This window comes from Bactrocera neohumeralis, chromosome 6 (genome assembly GCF_024586455.1).
Source record: "Bactrocera neohumeralis isolate Rockhampton chromosome 6, APGP_CSIRO_Bneo_wtdbg2-racon-allhic-juicebox.fasta_v2, whole genome shotgun sequence".
Classification (NCBI taxonomy): domain Eukaryota; kingdom Metazoa; phylum Arthropoda; class Insecta; order Diptera; family Tephritidae; genus Bactrocera; species Bactrocera neohumeralis.
The window spans coordinates 47,887,924-47,905,291 of record NC_065923.1 but is presented as its reverse complement, the minus strand read 5'-3'; the positions used below and the strand labels follow the sequence as shown (position 1 = coordinate 47,905,291).

General features: G+C 29.0%; 1 protein-coding gene across 1 annotated transcript in view; it reads right to left on the bottom strand.

Moving 5' to 3' along the window:
- Positions 1 to 11,187: 11,187 nt before the first annotated feature.
- LOC126762572 (serine/threonine-protein kinase NLK2) overlaps positions 11,188 to 17,368 on the bottom strand; it is a 293,423-nt gene continuing 287,242 nt past the window's right edge. The window contains exon 9 of the mRNA XM_050479424.1: positions 11,188 to 11,272. The gene's annotated coding sequence lies outside the window, so the exon portion shown is untranslated. The remainder of the gene's footprint in view (positions 11,273 to 17,368) is intronic.

The window sequence follows — 17,368 nt, the reverse complement described above, 5'->3', positions numbered from 1 at the left end:
TCGCAGTAGAAAAATAACAGTAAGTGCCTTAAATCAATACTATTGGGTACTGTCAGAAAATAAGAATGCAAACTGACAGCTGACATGAGTCATATGCTAGCTGACAGGCGCCAGTTGACAACTGGTGATAGCTCAGGCTTTTTTTTATTTCAAAACTACTTTTTTAATTACGTTTCATTAATTCTGTGGTTAAAAGCCTAGAAATATAATAAATATAAATTCAGTAAGAAGTAAAAAAAAGGTATCGCTTTTAATATGTGTTAACGGTGCTAAAAGCTTTAATAGTAAGTATATCTAGTTGAATTGTGTGTGTTACATATCGTCATCAAAAATGGAAAATAACGTAACTTTACTTTTCATAAGTTTACAAGCGAAGGAAAAACGATATAATAGAAATCACTCAAAGTGAAACGAAATTTAGTTTTTGGTTATAGATGTTTATCATACACTCAGACAATTTGGTTATAAAATGGTTATATATGGGTTATCATACACTCATATTGAAACGAAATTTGAGTTTTGGTTATAAAATGGTTATATATTGGTTATTATATCTGATAGCCATTTTCGATTATTTTTTAAGATAAATTTTTTTAAATTAAAGATTAAATTTTTTTGCATTTTAGGTGACGACATAGTAAATTGTAGTGCATAAAAAATAAGTAAAAACAATTATGTAAAAAAAACTATTTATGTTGTAAGTTTTAAATTGGCTCTGTGAGAAATGTACGCATCTGACAAACTGAAATGAGAGAAACAAATGCAGAAATGCACGACAAAATAGAAAAAATAAAATATGAATGTTAAACAGAAAATATTATATTGATTAATTTAATTTAAAAAATATAATTTTTTTAATATAATATTTAAAAACTAGCAATCATACAACTCAACTGACTTTAGCTAGCAGAGCTTAAGTCGAGTAAATACAATTTCAACTTTCTACTGTAAACTAAATTTTGAATTGATTTTTAAGAAGATGTTTGCTCAAAGAACACATTTTAAAATTTTTTTAAAATTTTATAAGTAAAATTTGCACTTAAAACATAACAGCAGACGTATTAAGTTGTTTTGTAAAATTTCTGCAGATTTGAGTTTTTAATTTGAAATGCTAAATTCAAAAAAAAAAAATTTATAAACTAATAAAAAAGTATAAAAACTAATATTTTGCTTTTCTAAATAGAGTATATTGAATTAAAAAAAATCATTATAGCTTCTTTATCCCTTGACTATACGCCTTTTATGCCTTTTTAAGGCCATTTCTCAAACAGAGCCATCTTGCTATGAGATCGCTGTGAAAGGTTGATACACAAAAATTTGTTGAATATTTATTTATTTTTGTTGTTTTTTTACTTTTGTATTTTTTTGGCTACAACTAAGTTATATCTATATAAAAATTAAGCTAAACTTGGACTACCACTACCAGGAAGTCCGAACTGAATTATTGGTTAACTTATTGAAAACTATTTACATAGTTTTTTTTTGTGTATTTAAGCAATTTAATTGGATCTAAATAAAACGAACAATTTGGTAGCAGTTACAATTGAAAAAAAGGAAAAACAGATTTTTTTATATACTCTTATTTTTGGAAAATTTCACATCAATGAAATATCTGCGCTCATATGGAAAAGTAAAATGGGTCGAGTTAAGCCAACAATCAGATATAGTTCTGGCAATTATTGTTTTGCAGAAACATATTTCATGTAAAATGCGAAGCTAATAGGACCCAGATTTGTATTAGAAAACTGCAGTTCGAAATGTTGAAGTCAGCCTGTTAATTTAAGCCATATTTCAGAAGAGCTTTTGTCTCAAATCGCTAGAACGCAACATCACCCTTCGAACATGGTCTGTGTCGCTAAAATATGTAGGACTATTTTTGGCATTCCTTGTAGAAGGTTTCTTAACAACGTAATTCTGAATATTTAACTTTTCTAGCAACATGTGTATAATAGATGTTGGGAAACATATTTCAGTAATTACTTCAGCAACATATTATACATATAATACAAAAGGGTCAAATCAGCAATTTATTTTAATAAGTAATATGAGTTTGCACATAACTACTATATATTATGTATATATGTATTTTTCCATGCTTTTCAGTAGTCGTGTATGGCTTATGCTAAAAAACTAATGTTGCTAGTGAAATTGTAAGAAATCAACAAATGTTGCTAGCGATATCGTAAAAGTGCACAAATAATGATTTTTTTTAACAAATATTGAATGTTGCTTGTAGTTTAACGTATTTCTCATATGTTTTTTATAGCAACATGTTGCAAAAAGAAGTGTTCAGAAGCATATGTGAAGAAAATATTGCCTGCAACATGTTGCGCTGGCTTGGAGACAATTTCTTTAATCAATGCAATGACATTACTCTGAACTTGCTTGTAGTTTAGCGTGCTTCTCATGTGTTTTTTATAGCAACATGTTGCAAAAGAAGCACTCAGCAACATGTTGCGCTGGCTTGGAGACAATTTCTTTAATCAATTCAGTGACATTATTCTTAATATTAATCTCACTTTCTGCTATTGAACTGGGCTTTTAGTTGTGTTCTTCCCTTCCTCGAATAATTTTCAGGCTATTAGCGACAAATTACTAACCTCAAAGTGATTTTAGTACTATTTTAAGATTTCGAGTTGTTGAGCCACAAGTTTTCGTTCATATTTAGCAACATTCTGTAACAACAAATTTAATACAAAATCTATTATTGATTTCAATATGAATTTGACGGTGTTGGATATAATAAATTTTTTAGACTTATTTTCCAGCAACTTTTTTAATATTTTGTGTATAACTCTTTGTGGTTGGGAAAACTTTTCGAACTGTAAGTTTGAGAAAGAGATTTTTTCGAATCCTACAGTCATGTGCAATATGGTAAAAGCGTTAGATAGAATGGCGCATGATTCTCACCGAATAATATAATTTTATCAAGAACTTGACTCCACTTTAGAAGCACTCTTATAGCATTGAATATTTTTGCATTAAAAATTGCAGTTTCCAAATGCGAGTTTGTTAAAAAAAATCGCCTCCGTACTTGCACATGACTGTAGTTTGCATGCATTTGCGCAATTTGACTGCGACCTCATCAAAAGTTGAATGAAAAATTTTGATTTTATTAGCAAATAAATTTATTTTTATTTTTTCTTGGCAAATTAGTGACGAATCTTCAAAGCAAATGTTTATAGAAATAGCAAAGAGTGATATATGTATACTTATAATATATGTATTAATTTTAGAAAGAAAATTAATTTGCTTAATTAAATTTACAATGCATTTTATACGCTTGCCGTGAAGCTGTTCGTTTCCATTTGAGTTCAGTCTTAATTTAAGTAGCTAGTAATTAATTATTTATTTATTTAGTTTTTTCTTTAAATACATACATACAATTGGCTATGTGGGTGATGAAAACTTAACTTATAACATTTCTAGGTATTCAAATGAATATGCGGGTTATTAAAATATTTATGGATTTAACTGTAAGTATGCGAATGCGTGTGCATGTGTTTAAAAATACAAAATTACATACAAATTAAAATACATGTTATATAACTGTATATGCATATATGCCTACAGAGTAAATAATAATGAGTTAATGCTAGAAATTGTACGCTGCATAAAGCAATCTAACGCGCTCCGCCTCCCCGCCCGCTTAACGCACACTTTTCGCTAGTTTTTGGCGCTTTTGGCAGCGCAAATAAGCACCTGTGTGTGTTTGTATGTATGTGTGTGTGCTGTAAGTGTGTGTTGAGCTGCGTGACTGCCTTGTGGGCAAACGTAACAATTTTAACTGGGTGTGGGCAGTGTGTCCTTGTGTGGTTGCCTTGCTGGCGCAGTGCAATGCCATGGCTTTGTTTTTTGTTTACTTTCTTCTACATACAAACTTACAATGCAAATAATTAATTGTCAAGCGAATCAGCTTATTTCATGTAAATACAAATTATATATTTTTTATAATGTACACATTATTTGTTAAATGGAAATTGTGGGAAAAACTTTGAAATAATTTTTTAATAAAAAAAAATATTAATTTCTTGGTAAAAATTTTAATTAATTATTAAAAGCAATTCCAAAAAAAAATTTTAAAATTAGAAAAAAATTGGAAAAAATATTAGAAAAAATTTGTTAAAAAATAAAATTATTAAATCATTAAAATAGAACTAAGAAAATTAGAAAAAAAAATAAAAAGTTATTACAAAAATTATAAAAACAATGAAAATTAAATATAAATAATATGTAAAAAAATGGCGAAAAATTAGAAAAAAAAATAAAAAGTTATTACAAAAATTATAAAAACAATGAAAATTAAATATAAATAATATGTAAAAAATGGCAAAAAATTAAAAAAAAATGTATAATAATTCAACAAATTAAGCATTTTTTAATAATAGAAAAAAGTATAAAAAATATTGAAAGAAAATAATAATATTCAATAAATTTTTTCTAAAAATTATGAAAATAAAAAAATTAAAAAAAAATTGAAAAAAGAAACATTATTAAAATCCTTAAAACAGAATATAAAAATTATAAAAACAATAAAGCAGAATATAAAAAATATGTAAAATAATGGCGAAAAAATTCCAAAAAGAGTAGAGATTAATTGGGGACAAATATTATTTAATAAAGTACTATTAAAATAATTGAAACAGAATTAAAAAAATTGTTCAAAAAGGATTAGAAAAAATACATACAAAAACAATAATTTATAAATTAATAATATTATAAAAAATATAAATAATAACTTATAAAAAGATATTAAAAAAAAAATAATATATTCAACAAATGAACATTTTCTTTTAAATATTTATAGAAAAAAGTATAAAAAAAATATTTAAAAAAATAAATGAAATTAAAGAAAGAAATTATCAAAAAGAAAACCAGTAGCTTTAATTTATTTTCTATTTTTTACAATAGCATCGACGCATTAATATAGTTATTTAAGCCTTCTACATTCTTTCTGTTCGCAAATTTAGCTTACCTTGAGTCAAGTGTGCATACAATTTGTACTAATAAATCTAGTAAATAATTTTGCAGTGCTGTTTTGTATGTTTGTGTGGAAAAATATTGAAAATACTTGTAGATACTCTTAGGCACACTCGCACTCCCCAGACAACGATGTGAGTGTCAAAATCGCGTGTCAAAAGCAAAAACACAAGAGTTTCCTTTGCGTATATGTAAAAAATTAGCATGAATTTTTTTTATTAAGAACGTTTTTCTTTTCAATAATGGTGATGCTTATGAGAAATACTTTTTTCAGCTTAAAAACATTTCATAATTTTTGTTTTGCATTTGTTTTTGTTTTGTGTCACGCTAAATATCATGAAACTTTGCACTACATTTCTAAGCTTAAAAACGACAGACAAATTGTTTACTAAAAAGAAAATACAATGCTAACATTGCGTAAGAACCGCTATTACAATACATAATATATGCATGTGGTAGTGAATGTGCTCGCGCAGTAGCAAATAGAGCAAATAGTCAATAGTACATGGTAAAATCGTAAATCGTAAATGGTAAAGCGTAAATACAATTATAATAGTTTATAAGAAAATTGGTAGTGTTTGAAAGAATTCTTGCTTACAAATACATTTTACATTTTTTTAATTTCGTTTTTCTTTTTTTTGTAGTAGAGCTTTAAGTCTATGCAAGATTTGAGATAATGCAACATACACTTTTTGTTGTTGTTTTAGCAATAATGTCTAAATAATTTAAAACTAGGTCATGTGTGTAAGCAAATTGTTGAAACAAAAGACAAAAAATAAAAATAAAAAATAATTATAACAAAAAAAAATTGCATAAACCACAAAAGCTACAAATAAATTGTAACAGTAAACAAAAAATGCGTAAAATTAACATTTATTATTATTTGAAATCAGTCCACAGGCTCAAATTGTAATCAATTAATTATTAAAAATTAATTAATGATTTTATTTTGTTTTCTTATTTGCTATAGTAAGTAAGTAATTCATACAAAAATATATATGTGTGTGTATATATGTAACTATATATGTATATACATAGGTCACTACAATTAAAGACGCACATTTAGTAAGCAGTGTAGCTAGAACTTATGCTAATTTTAAATTAAATCCTAAAACGATAAAGAAATAACTGCGCGGCTTCTGCGCAGGCGCCTTGAACAAATTTTCATTTTACTAACTGCATAACGATTAACATGTCATGTAGTTTGCTTTTGTTGTAGCTATAGTCTTGTAGTGAGCAATGAGCACACATTGAAATTTTACAGTTCTGGCTTAAAACATTTGGTGCGCAGTACGTGTGTGTGTGTGTGTGATTTCCGCTAAAACGCTACAAATACCAAGCGAAAATTACAATTGTTTCACATAACTTGTATGTTCAGTGCACCCTTGAAATTTTTCGCATTTTCAACTTATGCTATTTTACTATTTAACCTTCGCTTGCTTTTAGTGATTTACATATAAAACACTTTTATAGCGGTTACATACGTGCAAATAACATATAATTGTATATAAACTTGTACATAGTTATGTGTTTATGTACATATGTATGTGTGTGTGTAGATTTTACAATTTAATTTTTGTTTATGAAAAAAGGAGTGTGTAAGTAATTTTCGGCAGCATAATTTACAGTTGGAAAATGTTGAAGTTTTGCAGCTACATATGTATGTATATATGAAATAAATATAAATGGTTTGTTGGCGGTGTTGCCGTTGAATTGCAGCTGATGTATATTTTAGGAAAATAGTAAAACTTTTGAGAAAAAATTATTTTTTTTATATTAAACATGTTTTTTTGGTGTATGAAAATTAATGTGCATTAGTTTTGTCTAAAAAAATTCGAAATAATTTATTCATAATTATATTTTTAATTTTATTTAAATTTTAAAATTTTATGTTGTCTAAAGAGATTTTATATTAAAACAAAAAATTATTATTGTGATTTTTTTTAGAAATAAAATTTTTTTTTTTATATTAAACATGTTTTTTTTTTGGTGTACGAAAATAAATGTGTTTTATTAAAAAAAAATTGGAAATAATTAAATTTTATAATTTTATGTTGTTTTAGTTTGAAAAAAATTATATTTTTGTGATTTTTTATATAAAACCATTGGTATTGATGTCCACAGAGCTATTAATCTGTTTTAAAACTATTAAAAAATTAAAAAAAAACTTGGAAAATAATCTAATTTTTGCAATATATTATAATAAAGTGAAAATATTTTTTTATTATACATGTGTGTGTGTGAGTATTTTGCAATCTATAATTATTTTATTTAAAGTAGCATATAATAAATTTTTAAAAGTCAAGTTACCTACCAAACGCAGACTTGTGTTCGAAAACTGCATTTCGAAATTTCGAAGTCAGTCAGTTAAGAACTAAGCTGTTACTAAGCTGTTTAATATTAGTTACTCAAATTCTTTAAAAGAGTTGTGCAAAATAGCATTAAATTAATTTTTAAAAGCTTGAATATTTGAAAAATGCTATTTTTCAAAATTTTGTAACATATAATTTTTTGGACAAACTTTTTTAGAAAATTTTGCAATAAATAAATTTTTGTGTTTAGTAATCGATTTGCATTGGTATTATTAGAATTTTAATAAAAACATTAGAAAAAATACTAATAAAAATTGATTTTACATTTTATTCCAAAAGTATTATTTGATCAACACTTGCTTAAAAATTTGAAAATTTGTGCTGATAATTAGTAAAAATTTACAATTATTTACGGAAAATTAAAAAAAATGTTGTAAGTGAAAATTATTAAATTTTTTAACTTAGCACAGGCAAAAGCTGAAGCATTCTGCAACATTTATTGTATTATATTGGTAATAATTATTGTATTACTAGTATTTACCAAAAATTTATAACTATTTACGGAATTAAAAAAAAAAATAATAATAAATTTTTTTTCTAAAATCTTAAAAATAAAATTTCACAACGGCAAACAATTTAATTAAACTATTTATTTTTTTACAAAAGCTCTCAATAATTTTTTATTTTTGTATAGTTGTGTTTTAATAATTTTAGTGAAAAATATCAGTAACTATTTTTGAATTGCATGCTCAAAATTTTGTATGATTTACTTTAGTCACCTAGACATTTTATTAAAAATTTTTGACGAACAAGTGGAAAATACATTTTTAATAAAAAAATGTTTAAACAAAATCACAAAATATTACTTTTAAGCATGTGTATTTGAAATATTTGTCGGCAGTTAACGCGCTTGAAAATTATTTTAGCACACAATAACCAAACATTTTTTAAATTTATAAAATTTAATAATTCAAAACATATATTGGACTAATTTCTTTACACAAAAATGTATATAAAGTAATTATTCATTATATAAGTTTATAAAAAATTTTGCTTGTAAAATGAGTTACATTGTTTACTCAAAACAAAAAAATTTAATATTGAACACCAAACATGATATTTTGAAAAAAAACCGTTACGTTGTCAGTTATGACTTTTTCAAGTAAATGTTTGCTTTAATTTTTAAATTTTGCATATTTTAAAATCAGTAACAACATTTTATTAAAAATTAATATTGATGACCAAAAAGTATTTCGAAAATTTGAAAAAAACCGTTACGTTGTCAATGATGTCTTTTCCAAGTAAATTTTGCTTTTATTCTTACATTTTTATATTGTAAAATCAGTGACATCATTTTCGTAAAAAAAATTAACAGTTAAACACCACAAAAATCAGTGACATTATTCGCTTAAAAAATTAATATTGAATGCCAAAGAAAATATTTTTGAAAACTCGCAAAAAAAAAATAACCGATTGTCAATAATAACTGCTAAAGTAAATTTTTGCTTTTACGTTTAATTGTTTTTAATATTTTAAATTAAATTAAGCATTTGCCATAAATTTATACTTTTTTAAGAATCATAAACCAAAATAATTGCTTTTAAGTCTAAAACCTTTCAATATTTTTGTGTTTAGTTGCAGTAAATTAAGCGTTTGCCATAAATTTTATGAAATAACTTTATATTTTTTTAGTATTTGAAACCAAAATAATTGCTTACAAGTTTTGCACAATTTTTTAATTATTTTCTGCTGCTACAAGTTTACAAACACACACTTTTATGATTTTTTATTACTTTTCGCGCTGTTCGTTTGACTTAAACTTGATTTAAGCCGACCTACTACACCGCTAACAAGCACATCGCTGCAACATAGCGCAAAACAAACGCATGTTTTGACAAAAATACACTACACACATATATCTATAAGCAATTCTAAGCCGATGCCTTTTCAAATTCTATTGCAATTGTGTCTTAAGCCGCATGTACCGCCTTGGCGTATCCTAAATCGCGCCAAAAAATTACTGAAAGTGCATGCTTGTGTGTGTGCCACACTGCATACGCAAATATATATATATATAGATGTATTTGTATGCGTGTGTTTTTGTGTTTATGCTTTACATTATTTATTTATTGTTTTTATTTATTTTATGTATAGTATTTAAAAAAAGTGTTTTACTTTTTTGTTTTGAGGTAAATTTGGCAAACAAATTACATTAATTAATTAATTACGTTCATTAATTATAATTACTATTTAATATGCATAATCGTAAGTGTAATTGTAGTCGTTACATTGTTAAATATGTAATAGTTTATATAATAATAATTGCTGGTACATAATAATACATACATACACTACTTTTCGTTACGGACATTGAGAAATATTTCTTGCTTTTCTTGCTTTAATTTGTTTGAAATTTTTTATATTTAATTTTTTGCTTGCTTCGTCGTCACTCTTGCTCTATACATGCAGTTATGTATATACGAATATTTGTTATTGTTGCTTACACCATTTTTATATTTGTATTATTAATTGCAGCTTTGGTCCCTCTGCGACCACTTCTAGGTATGTATGTATGTGTATGCGTGTTGGTGTGAATACTTTTTGTTAAGTTGCTTTAAAGAGTTTTTTTTTTGCTTTTTTCTTGCTACATTTCACACACATGTTTGTAGATTTACTGCATTTTACACTGTCTTTCTCTCTTTCTCTCTGTAATCTTCTACTTGTACACACATATTTAATTTTTACAATTTAACACTTTTGTAAACTTATCAGCTTTGAATTATGCAATTCGCTTTTTTATATTCTTCTTCTTTCTTTTTCATATTCTGCAACCTCTTTTAACTGCTTCGATTCGTGCGTGGCTCGCGCAGACCGCAGGAGCGCAAGTGTTGCCTTTATCTCCCTTATATTTGTCCGCGCTTTTCTTCGACGTTGCATCTAAGTTGTGCAGTCGCCCTGACTGCATTTTCTGGCCGCACAAGTGTGCTGACACACCGTATTGCCACCTTTTAACTGCAAGCAGCTCCTTCGTGCTTCCAGTATCTTCGGCAGCGCTTTTCATGCTGCTCTGTTGTTCGCTGCAAATGTTGTTGCTACATTTAATATTAGTTTTCTATCAATCCCGCTTCCCTCTTTGACGACTAGTGTTGCTCTAAACGTTCGGTTCACTCGTCTTGTCCCGTTACTCGCCTCACATCGTCTGTTACGTGCAGGAATCTTGTTGCCCGCTCGCATTGTGTTTGCTTTGTTTTGTGTTTGCTCGGTGGTGATGGAATGATTAGTGTGTTTCTCCTCGCCATTCACTTCTGCTTCTAATTTATCATATTTATTTTCCCCTATAACTTGTTGTTCTTCTTCTTATTTATCATGTTGCCCCTTAGACATTCCATTTAATTTACATTTATATTCCTAATAGTCAGTATCGTGCGCAGTTCTTTTTCCGCCTCTCCGCGCCTCGCTTGTGTTTTCCTGCTTTGTTGCACTTTCTCGAAAGTGTGGCATCCCTCTTAGTTGCATATTCTTCGTATGCTGGCGCACATTCAACTTAAAAATTAAAATCGTTGCTTTATCCTTAAATATTACGAGTCTATTAACATTATTTTATTATAATTATAATTATATTTGTCGCTGTCACTCTCTGGTTCTCTGTCGCTGCTGCTGCTGCATATCTCGCTCTAATCGATCTTACTGCGTTTCGGTTATTCCAGCTGCATCCGCTGCTGCCAGCCTCCTGCTCATATTGGCTATCCTTAATTTTCGCAGCTTTTGTTGTTGCTTTTGTGTTTACATTAATTAAATTTAAATGAAAAGAATTTGGTTAAGATGGGTGGTATTGTTGGCTGTTTTGTTGTTGTTGTTTTTGTTGTATTTATTATTTGTAGTTAATTAGTATCTACTTTTAGGCGGCTATGGCCTCATTTTGCCGTCATTCCCATTGGTGCGGCGATGGCGGCAATTCGGAAGGATGCGCTACAGTTGAACTGCAAAAGGGAAATTGAGAAATGGAAAAACAAATTATAAGCAAACACTCCAGCTATTTTATGTAGTACAATACAATTTTTGTTTAACAAAAAAATATACGAAAAATATATAAAACATAAGCGAAACTTAACAAATAAAAAACAGACACAAAATTAAAGCAACTAATACAATAACAACATATCTGCTACTAATACATACATATGTATAAAAAAACAAATTCAACAAAAACAATAAATAAAAAATATTGCTGAGTATAGAATTTCTACGTTATAACGGAAACGGAAATATTTCAAACCATAATTTGTTATGTTTTTAAAATGTGGTGTGGAACTGTTTAAAAAAAATCGTATTAATATAAATTGTTCCTTTAAGAATTTTTATGAGTTTGTGTTCTATCTACATACGTCGTAGAAATTTTAATTATTTTTTTCAGTATTTTTTAGTTATTGTATAATAAAGGGATGTTCGCTCTTCGTAATACAATTCTAATTTTATAGGAAAAAATATGTATTTTCCTAGTTTTGCTTTTTTAAATATTTTCACACTGATTCTCACAACAATCATTAAAAATATGTATTTCATATATTTATATGTCTGCTTATAAAAACTCTTGAAATAATAGCAAACGTCACGTTTAAATGAAATTAGCGCCTAAACATTAGACAGATTAGAATACACTGCGCTTCATCCGTTTAGCACACTTCAGGTTTAAATAGTTTTGATCAATTTCTGGCAAAGCTAAAATTCTACTAAATAAAACCACCATTAGTTTTCTAAGTTATTTTTCCAATTTTTTATAATTTTCTTTGGAAGTCAATAAAAAAAATTAACAATTTAAATTAAGTCATCAGGTTAGCACATATAAATTTTTTTACATTCTTTAATATTTTAAGTGCAGCACATTTTTTTTAAATATACCAATGCGGGCAAAAAATAGTAAGACTTTGTTTATAATTTTAAAAGTCTTAATTCATTCTTTATACCTCTCGTTCTTATCGTCCCTCTCAAAGTAATCCCCTTGGCTCCAATACACTTGTGCCAACGTTTTTTTTTTCCAATCCTCGAAACAGTTGTTAAATTTAATTTTCGGAATAGCTTTTAATGAGCATAGCGATTCACGTTTAATGTCTTCAATTGACTCAAAACGGTTTACCAGCAGCGACCGGAGTTTTCTGAACAGCCAGAATTCACACGGAGCTAAATCAGACGAATACGTTGGTTTTGGCACGATATTGGTTGAAAATTTGCCGAAAAACGCGCTATGAATCAATCGAGAATACGACGGTGCCGACCTCTTTTCACGAATAGCTTCGCGCAAACGAGGCATAACACTTAACCACACCTCGATATTCGAAAAAAAACTTAATCTGGATTTTTGATCTGAATTTTTCGGCTTCGGTTAACCTTTGCCACGATATTCGTCCAATTGATCGGCTGTTTCCGGGTCGTTAGCATAGATCCAAGTCTCGTCACCAGTAATAATACGTTTCATGACATCCTGGTAGTCGGAAAGCATTGTTTTATAGACGTTAATGCGACGCTGTTTTTCGAAAAAATCGCGTGTTTTTGGAACCAAAGCATACCAACCCAAATAACCTTTCAAAATGATTTCATCAAAATTTAATGGAACTTCTTTGTTGAGTAATTTCACTCAACGTAAAAATCGCCGTATGCACTTTGTGTACTTCAGCAAGACAAGCGTATACTTAACAGGAATAATTATTTTGATGTGACATTTGGCACAGATGTCATTGACAGTCATACCAATCTAGAAAAACAAATTGTTCCGACTAATGGGCTTTCGCGCTAAATTTAAATTAAAAAGTCTCACTATTTTTTGCCCACAGTATTAACTAATTTAAATATTTGCATATTATTTTAGTAATGAGTAGATCGCCTCTTGTTGAGAATGATCTCAAAGATACAATTGGGAAACGAATCATAGAATTTTCCATTATAATTTTTAGGAAATTGATGACCAAGTATTTTTAATACCTCTAAATACCAACCATCCCCACATCCCACATGCAATGGAAAACATCGATGTCAGGTGAGTAATGTCCCACTGCATTAAATCAACGCTTCAATTCCATGCTTAATCACCTGGATAGTGTGAATCGGCGCTTAATCGTATCGTGTTTTACTTTAGTTGCAATAGTTTCAAATATGGAGCATTCCTTATTACCTTTGAACAGTAGATAGCATTTTCTTGGATCTATGCGGTCAATTGATGAGAGTTGGATGCTTTTCTCAAAATTATTGTCTTGTTAACATCGCAAATCACTCTATTGTTATCGCTGTTATTATTCCGAATGAACTCCGACTTATTTTTAAAGAAATTTTATACAACTTTTCGACTTCTGGCAATTTTTTAATTAAAACAATTGGTGTCAATACGCACTCAAACTCCGAAGATAACATAAATTATAGTTATAGCACATGTGCGAGCCTGATGACGCAAAAATAAAGCACTATTTTCGACTAAAAGGAACAAAAAAAAAAATCAATTAGTCTGATGAAGGTGTGCAACCTGATGTCGCGCAGTGTATATTGAATTAATCAATTTTATAAAAAGACTTTTCACATTAAGAAAAAAATTTAACTTCAGCTGTATTGAAGCTAAAATATCTTTCACAAGTGCATTTTGTATAGCATAAAAGGGTATAACAAGATCTTTATTCAGATTTTTATCAGTTAGTTGTATGGCAGTATACTATAGTGGTCCGATCTATAGTTGTCTGATATCGGCTGTGTCAACAAACGAGCAGCGTTTTGGTCACAAACGGCGACTAGTTCCCATATATGTACATATACAGACAGAAAAACATGGCTAAATCGACGCAGTTTGTCATCTGATCATTTATAGTATATTTATTTTATAGAATTTACGACTTCTGTGCGTTATAAACTTCCTGAACAGGGTATAAAAATATATACAACTGAAACATTTTCTATTTTAAAATTTTTTTCGTCTTATCAGCGTTAGACAGTGAAAGGAATTCATTTCAAAGGCAAACTCACGATTGATAATCAGCTGAGACGTTCTCCGGCTCAAAGTTAGCGGGTAACTGTTCTGTTAGTACTACAGATTTCATTGTTTATTGCATGAAGAGATATTAAAGCCATTTACGTTTGAATGGTATTCGAGGATAGATTATATTGAATAAATTTACTTTTACGGGTGATCCAAGTAGAGCTACTTATTTCAATAGACTTTGTTTTGACATATCACGCGTGAGCCGTGTCAAGCTGTCATGTTATTTTTGTTCAGTATTGTTTGGTATTTTATCATGGAGGACTTACGCTTGACAACGCAACACTATCGCCCATCTTTAGACCCAGCATTCATTATTGGAGGTCGCTGAGATCACGATCACGATCACGATCAAATAATCGGTTACTATGGCGCGATAACAGTAGGTCGAATATTAGACCGAATAGCCAGATCGTGCAGAGTCGAGTCGAACCAGCGAAAACGTAACCGTCAAAGGCTACCGTTATCGCGCCATGATAGCCGATTATTTGAACGTGATCGTGATCTCAGCGACATTTGGTTTCAATAAGATGGCGATACTTCCCACACATCGAATAAATCAATGGTTTTATTAAGAGAACACTTCGGTGAAAAAACAATTTCGTATGATTTCACATCGTTAGACATTTTCCTGTGTGGATTGTTAAGTCTAAAGTCTATGCGGACAATCCCGCTTCGATTCAGATCTTGGAGCAAAATATCACGCGTGTCAGTCATCGAAAATTGGATTGAACGGATGGACCATTTGAGATTTGAAGAAATAATCTTAAAAAAATACATATAATTCTCTCGAATGATAATAAACATTCCACATTAAATTTGAAGTTTGCGTGTTTTTTCTTTAAGCACCTCGAAATGCATCACCTTGTATAGTTTATTACAAAATTTAAGGGAGTAACATATTTTACAAGTTTATACTTCGAATATAAATTTATACATATATACAAGTATATTATATTTACAATAAACTTTCAAAAAAATATGCTGCTTTTTGCCTTACACATTTACCGAAAAATAGCAAATTGTGAGCTTCTTAAATAATACCAAAAAAATGATGGCTAAGTAACTGGTATTTTAAGACTTTTAATTAGCTATTTTCAACGCTAGAGTAGTGTAGCACTTTAAGGACGTCGAACTTAACTTAAATGATTAGCTGTGTTAAATAATCAGTATTGAAACTCCAGTTGTGTGTGTGTTGGGAAAACACTTTTGCAATTTTATAAAAATACAAAATTTTTATAGTAAATAAACGTAAGTGTCTCAATAAGTGTGTTAGTATTGTGTAGCGTGTTAGTGTAAGTACAATTTAAATAACTAAAACTACGGAAATACACATACATACATACAAAAGTGTGAACTATGTTAAATAATAACTACAAAATCAGTGAAATCATAACAAACTAAATGATGGCGAGAGATGACTAGCTTTCGCTAAACAACTACCAATGATGAAAAATATAAAAAACAAATATAAATAAGTACGAATAAAGCTGCAATTTAGTTTAGTTTAGTTTCGGTTAGTTGAGTTTAGTTTGGATTTTGGTTAAGGGCTAAGAAGGAGATAATGTAATAACTACTAATAATCACTGCTGCATTCTATAGCCTATGTTCTCGCGGCGTGTGGCAGATCATATTCACAACTATACATACATACAACTGCACAAAACGCGTTCGCCACGACACAATTTGTTGGACGGACACACCCATTTGGCGCCAGCTCGCCGGCAGCCATAGTTTACAGTAGTTAGTAATAAGGTGTATTGTTGTTGTACAATTTAGTAGCATTACGTTAATTGACGAATGATTGTTGTTGTTTTTGTTGTTGTTAGACGTTACACACACATGTTTGCGTTAAATTTTGAAAGTACACCACATCAGAGCGCGACGCAACAAGCATATATATTTGATATGTATGAGTATGTGTATGTAGCAGGCGATAACGGTACTATTTGGTTAGGTTGTTGGATTTAGTTAATAACGTTGGTGTGATTGGGTGTTTGTAGGAGTTGTATGAATGTATCTTCCATTAGACCTAAGTGACCGGGTCTAACTTTGGTATAAAGAGGCATTTACATAGAGTTATGTATATAATGGGTAAGTGGTTAATTATGTAAATATGTATGCAAGTAATATTATGCCTAATTTTTTGTTCACTATTTGCTGTTGTTTCTAGCATTTATATAACCTAGCTCCCAATTACATATGTACACAAATATCATAAACTAAAAGGGAGTGAAATAACTTAAGAAAAGTTACTAAAATAAAATTTATTCACATTTTTGGTAGCGCTAAAACTATATACTATCTATATACACACACATACAAATACATACATACATCTACTGCTAAATATACAGAATAACTAGATTTTAAATTAGATTAGGTTAGGAGTTCGATCCTCGATGTTAGCTAGATAGCTAAGTGAGGATGGCACTGCGACCTAGGGTCTATTGTGCCCTATCCTCGAGGTTAAGAGGAGATCTCTCTTGGACATTTTAGATCGCCGGTTCATTGTGGTACTTAAAACTCTTGAACTAATCCTTAGCTGTGACAATTTCATATTTTTGAGTCGACTTCGAATATTATAATCATATTTTTATTGTTGAGTTATGCCTGGAATAAAGGACCCACAGACATTTTCTAAGGAAATATTTGAATCTTTCTGGTGTTTCTATGAATATATTAGAGGTGTGAGGTCTTTTATAACTTTTTTGATATTTAATTTGCAACCAGTTCTGATTTCTATAATACCAAATAACACCCAAAAAATTTGAAATTTTAAATTTTCACATAAATTTTGAGGTTATTTGAGAAAGGTGTTAAAAGAAAAGTTTTAGATCGTTTCATTACCTGCAACTTTGTATTAAAATTTTTTTCTATAGGACTGTTTGCTGAAAATTGAGCTTAATCGCTTTAACCTTGAAACCCAAAAAACTAACTAAATACCGATTACCAAAACAAGGCTGTTATTGTAAGTAATTTCTAATATCTTTATTCTGATGATCTTTGCTTCAGAGTGGCCGTAGTACCAGATGAGAATGAAAATACATATGTCTCAGTA